Source organism: Nannospalax galili, unplaced genomic scaffold, assembly GCF_000622305.1.
Source record: "Nannospalax galili isolate Female #2095 unplaced genomic scaffold, S.galili_v1.0 scaffold357, whole genome shotgun sequence".
In the NCBI taxonomy this organism is placed as follows: Eukaryota; Metazoa; Chordata; class Mammalia; order Rodentia; family Spalacidae; genus Nannospalax; species Nannospalax galili.
Genome location: NW_008340410.1, coordinates 735015 through 747595, shown reverse-complemented (window position 1 = coordinate 747595; position 12581 = coordinate 735015). Strand labels below are relative to the sequence as shown.

At 39.9% G+C, this 12581-nt stretch overlaps 1 protein-coding gene across 1 annotated transcript in view; it reads left to right on the top strand.

The window, feature by feature from the left end:
- The window catches only part of LOC115070733 (PDZ domain-containing RING finger protein 4-like), a 192051-nt gene that overhangs the window by 162391 nt on the left and 17079 nt on the right, over nucleotides 1-12581 (top strand). The window lies entirely within an intron of this gene.

The window sequence follows — 12581 nt, the reverse complement described above, 5'->3', positions numbered from 1 at the left end:
AACTTTAAAAGAATCTTACACAGGGGTTCCTCTAACTTCAAAGCAGAGATGATCATATTTATATGTAGCCCATCATCTTCCAGTCATGTGAGAGGTTTATATGCTAGTGTGCAGATCTAGGTGTTAGTGTTCAGGTTATAATTTTTTCTATTCAGAATAATCACTGAGTAGAGACAAAAGCATATAAATAATGAATTAATTATTCAATTAATTTTTCATTAGCCTTGTTCTGGAATTTTTATTTTATTTCATTTAATTGTAACAAATACTGAAAGTATGATTAAAATATGCTTGCCGGGTTCCTTCTGGTATACCTGGCAAAAGAGCCACATTCCTATAAATTTCTCTTTCTTTCACTTTTTACTTTGAATGTGCCGAAAAAGAGCTTGTCCCTGAATTGGTCTTGAGCATGCTTGTTATGAGTTATGGATGCTTTACTGATAAAATTTGGCTTTCTGGAACAAATGGGTGTTCAAACCTGATTTTATTAATGTGGTCGAACATTGTGGAACTAAAACAAGAAAAATCCTGCATATTGCCACAATTTGAGGCCACATGGATCATAAACTGTTCTATTTATATGTCACTGGTAGACATAAATGGTATTATCTCATCAGGAAGAAAAGAAAAGAAAAGATCCACAACCGAAGTGTCAGGACTGTGCATCTTGCCACCGAATGTCAGATAAAGGTGAAGCTTTTAAACAGGAGGCCCTTGATTTAGTGCCTTTAATGTACCCGGGAAGGGATAGCTCTCCGCATCATTAGTGTGACAGGGTGAAAGGGGCAACACGTTTCTTCTGTTCCTCTGGAAGGAGTATGAATCTGGCACAACTCTTATGTCAGAACCTCCATCACCTCTCTCACAGATGATGTAGATTTTAATTGTACTCCGGGCCGACGTGCATCGCACCAGCTCCTACGTGACACTGAGATAGATGAAGCCATTTGTTGGCATTACCAGAGCCAGCTGCGTGCCTGGCTGTAGCTACAGTAGGCATTTTATCTCATGCATAATCCTCTCATTGAGAGGGGATCACAAGCATCTGAACCATATGGCAAATAATTTTATTATGATCAAAAAAGGACTCTTGAAACTAGTTAAACACAAGAGTCCTTGAAATTCAATCAGAAGAACTTTTATTTTCGTGTCACACCATCATCCTAAATTAATTGTTCACACTTCCACTGTCAAACAGAACCAAGACTCCCACCCCCTGCAAAATGAGGATGAGCTTACTATTCTTTTGTACAACTGCACATTTGTTTATTCTTCTCAGTTTGGGAGAATTTATGTGGATCAATATCAGAGAGGAAAATCTGGGTTTCCAAAATAAAAGCTGACTTCTGATCTAAAATTATACTAATTTTAAACAATGTTCTAAATACCAGAGCAACACAGGAAACCAGAAGGTGACAGAAATCCGAATCACTGTTCTCTTAAAAGTCATGGAGGAGAGAAGCTATTTCTTTTTTTCAATGGAAGAAAGCCTTTTTCTGGTTGTTTGCTGTGAAATAGGGCCTCATGTAGCCCAGGTCGGCCTCAAGCTCACCATGGAGCTGAGATGACTCCTCGGGCGCCTCTTGCTTCTGTCTCCCAAGTGCTGGGGTTAGGAGGCTGCAGCACGACACGCACCTCAAGAAAGTCTTCGAACACCTTCCTCAGGGCAACTAACGATCCTGTAAGTTTAGAATATGTTTTCAAAAGGAAGACACCACCGTGTCTATTTTACACAGTGGGATTTCCTGCAGCTCCTCCGGGGGTGCCCTGTGCCTCCATAGCAAAGGTCTGCTGTTCATCCATCTTCTGTGACCCGGCGCAGCAGCAGAAAACGGTGACTCCAGTTGGAAGTGCTCATGGGAGGCACTGGGGAGCCCCGAGCGTCTGTGTCCTGCTCACGCTGCTTCTACCCATCTTTGTGTTAATTGGGACTTTTATTAATCACGAAAGATTCCGAAATTCCAGTTCAAAAGTACGACCACGAAAGAACAACTTGCTTGTCCTCTCCTTCAGTAGGGACTATATACGCTATTCTTTTATTATGAATTTCCTTTCCAGATGAAAGTATATAAGATTTGGGCCTCAGGGCACCTGCTAGAGATGGGGAGGCCACATCAGCAACTTGCACACCGCAGTGTGGGAGTGGGCGTTCTCTCAAGGTCCAAAAGGCAGCAGCTGCCTTATCTTGTGACTAGGCTTTTATTTGGTATTTTATGGACAAATAATAAAGGTAGTAATTGGACTGGGAGAGGAAAATAACCACCTAATTTACAGAAACTTTAATTTTCTAGCACTAAATGCCTGAAGCACTTTTTGCTCTTATCGCCCTCTTATGACCGGAGCCCAGGAGCCAGCTGAGCCGTGAAAATGGTTGAAAATGTGTGTTTTTCTTTTCATTATTTAAGAGCATATTCGAAAAAAAATGTTTGGTAGAAATATGCCAATGATTCCTTTAACAAATAACAAGTACCACTACGCAGTCTTGATTGTAAAGCCATGCCATGTGTGTTCAGGGGCCTGCTTGCTGTTATCAGTCAGGGCCTATGGAACAGAACTGTGTTCCAGGTCCAGAAAATGGTCCAGCAAATGGTGTCTCCCGGTAGCTGCCAGACCCCTGCTTGTCACTTCAAGGAAGTGGGCAGATAAGCATTACTCCACATCCAGTGTACACGTTCCCCACAACACGCATAGCAAGGGGGCCTGACAATGAGCATCCTGGGTCACTGTGCTTGTCTGTTATTAAGCAGCTGTTGTCATGAGTGTGGCTTTGCCCTTCTCTGTGAGCTTTCCACCTGTTGAAACCAAGGAAGGTCATGGGTATTTGAGTGGTGTATTGGGGCCTTACAGCTTCACCCAGGTTAGCTTTGTTTCGAAGGCACACCCAGCACATAGTGAGAAGTGGCTTCTGTCTCGGATGGTCCTGTTTCTTCTCAGACCACCCCTCCAGAGCCATTTACACACTGTTTAATGATGGTCCAATATGCTCTCTGAAAGTTTTTTGCTGGGTGGTGGAACCTCAGTCTTCCATGCCCCCTATCTCCTTCTCAGGGATTTTACTGGCAAGGAAGGTTGTAGATAACCAGCGGATAAAGTAGGTGACAGGACCTGAGCACTTGGGGATTGATGGATTATCTTGTGATATATTACAGTTAGCTGTATGTCTGTCTCACTTCATTTACTCAGCTAGTAAGAGTCCATAAGTCTTTGAAGGTAAATTTATTAAAAGCTTTACTCATGTCTTTTCAAAATTTAGAATTGATTTTTGAGCATTGCAAACAGCTTTCTAAATCACTTAGCTTTTCTGACTTTTTCTAAGTTGGAATTTTATGAACATCTCTACTGAAGAGGACCAAGTCTGGTTTCTGTGTTCATTCATGCTCAAGGCAGCTGCTGATGACAGATTGCCTTGTCACTAGCTAGTCAGGAGCTAGTCAACAGATCAAATGGACCTTCAAGAATTGGCAGCACAGGACAGTGACACCAGAATCATAGGAACCAGCCCATAGCAAATAGCAGACAGCTTGGAAGGAACCCGATCACCACTGGAAATTGTGTTCACATGATTCCATACTGGCATTGGTTAATGCTTCTGGACAAACAAAATACCACTGGGGGAGAAGATATACCCCATATTTTAGGATGCCTTTTCTAAATATTTTCTTGTTTCTAAATTATGCACCTAAAGGTTTTCTCAACTGCAGGGAGAGTTATGTAAATTAACAATGATTAGCATGCCTAGGTCCAAAACTTCTGGGGTAGTTAAACCTGATCAAAAGTTTATAGTCTTATAACTTGTCTCAGAAGAGAAGGAGAAAAGAAAAAAACAAAAGAAAGAAAGGAAGGAGGGAGGGGGGAGGGGGGAAGGAAGGAAGGAAGGAAGGAAGGAAGGAAGGAAGGAAGGAAGGAGCAATGAAATTTGACAGGGTCTTGCCATGTAGCCCAGGCTGGCCTGAAATTTATTTTGTGGCTCAGACTGGTCTCAAACTTGTGATTCTATTGCCTGAGCCCCCTGAGCTCTGGATTTCAGGCATGCCCTCACCAACGCAGCTGAGTTTTATAGAGCTGAAGGAAGGAAGGAAGGAAGGAAGGAAGGAAGGAAGGAAGGAGCAATGAAATTTGACAGGGTCTTGCCATGTAGCCCAGGCTGGCCTGAAATTTATTTTGTGGCTCAGACTGGTCTCAAACTTGTGATTCTATTGCCTGAGCCCCCTGAGCTCTGGATTTCAGGCATGCCCTCACCAACGCAGCTGAGTTTTATAGAGCTTTTGCTTTAAAATTTAAATTTGTGGCAGGTGTTTCTATTTTCACAGATAAATCTCAGTAACATGGGAAATAATGGGATATCTTGTAGGCAGCAGGAGTCAGGCCCCTGCTCACTTATTATCATAGACCCAAGGTTTCTAGGAAACTGTTTACCACAGATCAAGTTAAATCATGTCATGAATTGTCCACGTAAATACATAAACGATTTCAGCTACTACAGTATGTTTTTGAAGTAGCATATTCTGCTTAGATATTTCTAAAACAGTCCACCTGACTGTAAAAACTCCCATGACTGAAACTCACCATAGGGGAATTCAATTCTTAATTTCATGAGACACTTTCATATCATCCATCATTATGAAATCAATTGTTTTGATGCCTTTTGCATGTTTAATTTTGGCACAGAGAAGTGTCTTGTGTGATGGCCAGCAGGTGAAATCAGAAGGATCCCAGAATTCTCGAGATCATCCGCATTTCCACCTCCCCCTTTTAAGACCAAATCAGTCTCTCCAGGGATCTGAACAAACAAACAGGCCTGTCATTGTGGGACAACTTTCACATTTTTCAGATAAGGACTCTGCTCAGTTTGGGGTCAAATTATAGTGGTTGCAAATCTGATCAGAGCAAACAAGGTTTTGGAGGATTCACTCGCTCTTGTAAAAGCTGATTATAATTGATGAACGACCAGCTTGCTGGACCCTGACAGGCTGGCCGCCTGGCCTTTGCTCTCTGCCAGTTCAAGCCTTACAAGTGTGAAATAGCCAATTACTGGAATACCTATTGAAAGTAATAGGCCAATGAGCAAATTGCTACTATGGGACACTGTAGCATTGTAGATGGAAAGAGGCCAAGATAAAGTTCTGCTCTGAGCAGCTGCTCCCACCACAGATTGCTAATGCTATTGGATGACCAAGAGACGAGAGCAAGGTATTTTCCCATTCAAACGGTGAGTGTCCTGCCTTGTATTGACTTAAAGTTTATGATGCATGATACCATCTTGTTATCCAGGTCCTAATTTGCAGAAATAAATCCTCCTTTTAAAAGGTAGTTAAATAGGTAATAAGGATAGTCACGGCCATAGATTTTGTGCAAAAGCATTAAATACAATTTTTGCAGGGAATGAAAAGTCGTACAGTGTGCAGAGTGTTAATACTCACCAGCCATTTGCTATTGACAGAACAATTTATCTTGATAAAGGACAGTGAAAAATTCCAATCTATTCACTGACATCACATTATCAGCAGTAATATATGACTGCATCTAAATATAAGGTTGAGATCTGATACAGCTGTGGAAGGCTTGGTAATTTTCCTGTAAATATATTGTGTCCCCAACAGTGAACAAATGACACACTTACTATGTCATTGCATAGCCTATTTTCATGTGAAATTTTAAGTTTTACTGTGTTTAATGGAATATACCATAATGTTTCCTTTTGGAGGAAACCTGTTCCTTTAGTAGGACTTTGGCAGTAATATGGAGATTACTGGAAGTCATGGAGGAGAAAGGAGAGACAAAGGTAAAAATCTAAACCTGAACAAGAAGTGGGTTCTCTCATCAGTTACTGCATGTCCCCTTAATATTTGCTATTAATTCTCATCACTATGCAATTATTATAATAATATGTATCCTTTTTATAGGATTAGAAATTACAGAATTGCTTCTTAATTGGGTGCTTCTTTACAAATGGCTCTAACATAACTCTGAATGATCTGAAATGCCCCTGGGGAGGTCACACTGTGGAGGGTGGAGGGTGGGAGACGTGGGGAATGAGTGGTACAGGAAAGGTGATTTTCATGCACAAGGAGCTACGTGAACTCACTCCTCCCCACGTAGAGGCCATCCCATTCAGTACAGTGGGGCTACAGAGGGCAAAGTGTAACTTGATCACCCGAGTGTATGCTGTTGTCTGACACACACCCAAGTACCTGTGCTTCCGTAAGGGCCAAAGAAGAAAAACTTAAATCCTACATGACTTGAGATCAGAATTGTAAATTTATTGATAAAATTGTTTCCTAGAAAACCCTTCAGTGGCTGTTTAGCATTTGTTCTCATGACCTTCCCAAGAGAAACAAGATATTAGAGATGCCAAACAGGTTAGGAATAATTTGTATATACCTTTCTGGATTATAGCTGTGGAAAATTAAAATAGCCTTATCTGTGATAGATACCTTGTCTAGTATAAATAAGATTTAAGGAACTTTTGAAACAAATTAAACCAAATCACATTATTTCTAATTTAGTTGTTGAAAACAAATATAAACAAGCTAAAGAATCCCACAGCCATGTCCCGCATTTGACAATCTGGTTCAGTGCTTCCTAAGACAGCCAGAGATTCTAATATTGACCAAAACTACTTGAATTGCCTTGCACCATAGAAATCATGATGCTTAGTGGACTCTCTCAACCTCTTCTTGGAAAGAAATTAGACAGTGTCCCTTCTTAATTTTAAAGTCAAGAATCAAGAGATAGCTTACCTTTCTGTGCCACACGGTGTCGCTGTTGAAAGAAGGACCTGCACAGTGTGTTGTTCTGCCTGCCTGGTGTCTAGGTTCCTGCTAATGCAGATCCCTGGGTGGGACAAAGCAGCTTCTCTAAGAGGGCATCTCCGTTCCACCCAGCATCTACCCTTGCTTGAGTTTACTACCACAACCATTTTTCCCACAAACACGCTAATAGTGTCAGAAACTGTGTAAGGAAGGGTCTCAGATGCATATCACATCACAGAGCGGAAAGGATCCTCTTCAGAGCTGAGTAAGGATGAATATTTCATGAGATTTGAATTAATTCTATACACGCACACACATACACCAACACAGTTGTACACACTCTGGCACACACATATACTCAGCACTTAGAACTGTGGTTTTCAGTGATTACTAATTTTCAAAGAACTATGACTTGGAAAATCACCCTGAGAGTGAGCACAGCCACAGCTGGTCTTCTGGCTTGCTGGTCCCATCTCTGTTGTCCTTTGGAGGCTTGGCATCTTTCTCGCTTGCAGATTTCAGTTGATTTCTTTGAATCCGTTGAAAAGATTCTAATAATAGAATTAGTTGAAAAGGATGCCGAGTTCTTTATCTCTTCTGTCTAGGAGCTCTTGTATGAACATCTCTTCCCCAGTGACTAGCTGTCTAGGTAGGCCAAGGGCTACTTTGGACAAGAAAAAAAAAGCTCTGGCTTTTTTTTTTTTTTTTTTTTTTTTCTTTATGATGCCTCCTGGGACAATGGAAGCCTTCTGTTTTACATTTAGATAACCCAGAGAGGACTATACAAGATTGAACCAGTCTCTAAGGTAAATTTCCATTCTCACTTTTAAGGAAAATCAGTCAGTTCCTATTAAGTTTCTGTTTCTCTTTTTAAAAAATGCTGGCCATGTATTTGCTGCTATGAAATATTTTTATAAAGGTAATTTGTATAGTTATTACTAATTTGTCCTAAAAAGGGAATAATACAGCCAAATGACTATTGTCATACATACGAAAATAGCTTTGTAGAGGCTGGAAATACTGTTTCTAAGTGATGTCAGCAGCACCTCATTTTATCATTAAAACCCTCGCAAGAAGTAGTAGTGCTCCATGATTTCAGATGAGGATTCTGTGTTCACAAAACTGACCACATTTCCATGTCCAAAGTGAAAAAGCTGGAAGTCACTTGTACACACAGAAGCCAGGACTCAAACACAGGTGAATTCTATTTAATGAATTTCATGTACAAGGAGTTTAGTTAAATCTTAAAATAATTGCTGATTCTCCTGGATTTTCCATTCATAAAATTATGCTGTCAACAAATGAAAAGATTTGTCTCTCCCTTTCCAACCTGTCATATTTTAATTGTGAGGGCATTGCAGGCACTGGATGCAATTGCAATTTGGATATGAAATGCCCCTCAAAGTCTTACCTGAGAAAGACACTGTTCTGAATGCAGCCAAGTTTAGAGGTGACGCCTTGAGAGGGGACTGGATCACTAGGACTCTGACTTCATCAATAGATTGATCCACTGATGGGCTCAGAGATAATGGACCTTCTTAGAGGAAGTAGGTCAGTGTAAGTGTGCCCTTAGGGAGTTCATCTTGTCCCTGGCCCCTTCCTCTCTCTCTGCTCCCTGGCTGCCCTGGTGAGCACTGTGCTTCTGTCACATGGCGTTCCATTTCACCACAGCCTGAGACAACAGAGCCAAGAGACCCGAGCTTGATGAAACCTCTGCAGTCGTGAGCCAGAATAAGCTTTTCCACCTTTACGGTCTGTCTCGGTGACGGGACGCTGGTTTCCAGCGCCTCTGGAATGAAAACAGTGATGACTGTCATTCTTGTTTAATTCTTGGTTTAACATTTTAATTTAATGAATGGCTTTCAGTATGTGTTTTGACAGTTTAGAATGGTTTATCCTATTTCAAAACAGTTTTCAAGATAAGTAAAAGTCGGGTTTTATTTAAAGAATTTTGCATTATCCATTGGAATGATCATCCAATTTTACAATATTAATTTTTAATTAAGCGTATTATGGTAAACATCAAAACTCAAACCAAGTTTGAATTCATATAATAAAGACTATTCATAATCTACAGCTTTTTGTGCATTTCTAGGATTGCATTTAGCATCAGGTTATATTGTATCAGACTACGTTCTGGGGCTACAGGGAGACCTTGTCTCAAAAAGACCAAAAAAAAAGTATTTTATTTATTATTTTTATTTTATGTGTATGAGTGTATTGCCTGTTTGTGTGTAAGTACATCCATGTCGTGCAATGCCTGCGGAGGTCAGAAGAGGGTATTGGATCCCCTGGAACTGGAGTTAGGATGGTTGTTAGCTGCCGTGTGAGTGCTGGGAATTGAAGCTGGGTCCTCTGCAAGAACAGCTAGTGATCTTAACCTCTGAGCTATCTCTCCAGCCCCAGACTACATTTTTATTCTCCATACAAAATTGTTAGAAATAAGGATTATGAACTTTGGTTTTAAACTGGATGTGGTGGCACACACCTTTAATCCCAGCACTAGGGAGGCAGAGGCAGGTAGATCTCTCTGGGAGGTGGCGGACAGTCTGAGCTACAAAGCAAGCTCCAGGCCAGCTGGGGCTACAGGGACACCCTGTCTCACAAAAACAAACAAAAACAAAATCCCTGTGAAACTGTCTAGGACTGTTGGTTGTTAAATCTTTTCTTCTTTTCCTACTGATTTGGTGGTTTCCGCATTTAATCTCTTAAATTCCTGTTAAACCAATCTAGTTTATAATTATTTTCATTTTACCAAGGTTGTGTCCAGTTTCCCATTGTCCACACTGATCTGGTATTTGTAGGATATCTGTCTACTCTATTAACTGTAAACGGCAACATCCTTGTTTTTCTTCTGGTCTAGTGCACTTCGTTTGTTGGTTCTTTCGTATTATTAATACTTGTAATCTTTTCATGTCTTATCTTATTTTCTAATATTTTATTTATTTTATGTGTTTGTCTGTATTGCCTGCTTGTAGGTAAGTACACCTGTGTCATGCAATGCTTGAGGAGGACAGAAGAGGCTGTCAGATCCCCTGGAACTGGAGTTTTGTCAGTTGTTAGCTGCCATGTGGGTGCTGGGATTTGAACCCGGATCTTCTGCAAGAACAGTCAGTGTTCTTAACTGCTGAGCCATCTCCCAGCCCTTCATGTCTTATTTTAGTAATTTCCATTCTTGTGTTTATTTTTTCTTAGACTACTTTTTTTCAGGTTACTTTGTTACGGCTGTGCTTAATTCATAACTTAAATCATAACTTAAATACTTAATAATTTTCATTTCTCTCCTGTTTGACTTCAAGACACACATTTGCTTTCCTATATAGTGGTGACTGCAGGCCACAAGTTCTAATAGAGAATGCCAGTGCTATGCTGTGAAAATATGTTCAATTTTTTAAAAAAGAAAATGGTTAATTTTAATTTTTCCTTCATCATGAGATGTCTCTTAGACTTGCGGATTATGTCCTCTTCTATTCAAATGTACTACATTTGTGTCAGAAAACAAAGTCTATAGTGTGTTGGTTCTTTCATGTTAATTGATTATTCATAAGATATATATTTATGTTCTTTTATAATTTTTAAATATGTATTAAAAGACTATTTCTATAAATTGAGGGTACAGAGTTCTTTTACTTAAGTATGTAATATGTAGTATGTAAGCATACTTAATGTGTATTTTCATATTATAGATATTTCCACACACATATATATTTCCATATATATGCATATACTTCTCAAGTGTTTTGAGTGTATAATTCTATTTGATATAATCATATAGTTTTCCCATCTGTTCTGTTTCTTAAAATGATGTGACAAAATCTTACATGATGACTGTGGATTTTCCTGTTCTTTCTGTTCCCCTTGATGCCTTGTGAGGATCTGGGTTAAGAATATGCACAAGTCAGTTAGGTTAACTTTTCCGTTTGCACTGTTTGTTCTACTTATGAATAACATTTCTCTTTGTTGTGAATTAGCTGTTACACGAAAGTCTAGTTTCCACTGAATATTGTTGTAACAAATCCCCTTTTAGTTTTCATTTAACTGTCCAATACCTTGTTTGTCATGTCTTTTACTGACAAACTTCTTGAGGCACTAAATATTTATATCCCTGTGTTCCAAATAACACATAGTTAGATTGTTATTTTATTTCTTTTAAATCTACTCTCAGAAACTCAGTCTTTGTTGACTTATCATGTTTAACATAAATGTAAGCCACAGAATATATTTGATTATTCAGAATGTATTCTATTAATTCATAAATATAAATTAGAATAGTATTTGGTCCTTATAAAATATATATATATATATATTGCACTGAGTCCATTTAGTGGTACTGTTGTGTACCTGGGTTTGGGGCTGCCCATTTGGGATTAGACAACTTCTCAGGGAGCCGTTCTCTGGAGGAAACTGATTCTCCCTCCATCCATTGATTACTTATTTGTAGCTCTTCGTCTTGAGGTGGGACCGCAGGACATTTCCCCATCCACCTTGGCGTGTCAACTGAGTTTGTCATTGTGCAGCTCTCAATAGACATCCACACTGTGGAAATTTCATTAGTGAAGCTTCCCTGTCACGTCTAAAAGGCATAACTAGCAGCCGGTGTCTTGTCCTTCTGGCTTTTATATTCTCTATGTTCTTTCTTCTATAATGCTCCCTGAGCCTTAGGTGTGGATGGGCACCTCACAGTCACTTATTGTCTGCATTTGACCAGTTGTAGAACATTGTAATAGTTCCAATCTGTTGCAAAAAGAAGTCTCTTTGATGACTGGTGAGAGGTACACTTCCCAGAAATATATGTCATACAATATATTTTGTTTGTTTATATTTAGAATCCTCCCCTATCTTCACCCAGTCACTACCCCCCTGCCCAATTTCATATATATAGTCAAATTTTTCCCAGAATGCCCTTTGGTATGGGTCTACTCACTGGAATCTAGTTAACCTACCAAGAGTGTCAACTTAAATGAGTCTGACTATCTTCATCAGTTGCCAGATAGTGTTGGGGTGTCTAACCACTTCCTCATGTCCATGCTGGGATTTTTGTCTGCCTTGAGCTTATGTGAGACTTGTACATGCTGTCACCATTGCTGTGAGTGCATCAGAATAGCTGCCCAGGCGGTCTGGAAAACTGTATTTCTCTGTGCTCATCCACCATCTCTGGCTCTTAAAATCTTTCTACCCCTCTTTCTCAATGATCCCTGAGCTTTGGGAAGCAGATGTTTGATATAGGTGTCCTCGTCAGAGATAAGCAGTCTGCAGCCTCTTATTCTCTGCATGATGGCCAGTTTGAAGATCTCTGTTGTTAATCTGCTACATAAAGAAGCTTCTCTGAGGAGAGCTGGGTGCTGCATTAATCTGTGGATGTAACAATGTCATTAGGAATCAGTTCAATACTCATCTATTTAGCAGAATAACATTAGGCTCTCTCCTATGGTCTGTGACATGTCTAGCTACAGGTTCCTAGGCCTGATGTCAATGTCAGGTATGGGCTCAATTTTATGAAGCAGACCTTAAATCCAATTAGAAAGTGGTTGGGTGCTCCCATAATATTTGTGCCACTATTGCACCAGTGGGCATATCTTGCCAGGCCAGTTGTTGTAACTCTCAAGATTCACAGCTGGGTAGTATTGATGATTAATTTTCTCTTTTGTGGCATGCTAATCTTGGCTCAGGCATAGGGAATAAAGTTGTAATGGTAATGGAATCTTCCTAAGTATTCACATAGGTAACTAAGATGCTGACTTAGGAGAGGGCTGAGAGTTATGGTCAGAGTGGAGCCTAAAAAGGGGGCTAAACAACAGTGATCTTGTAAGCCATTAGATAGGTGATAAT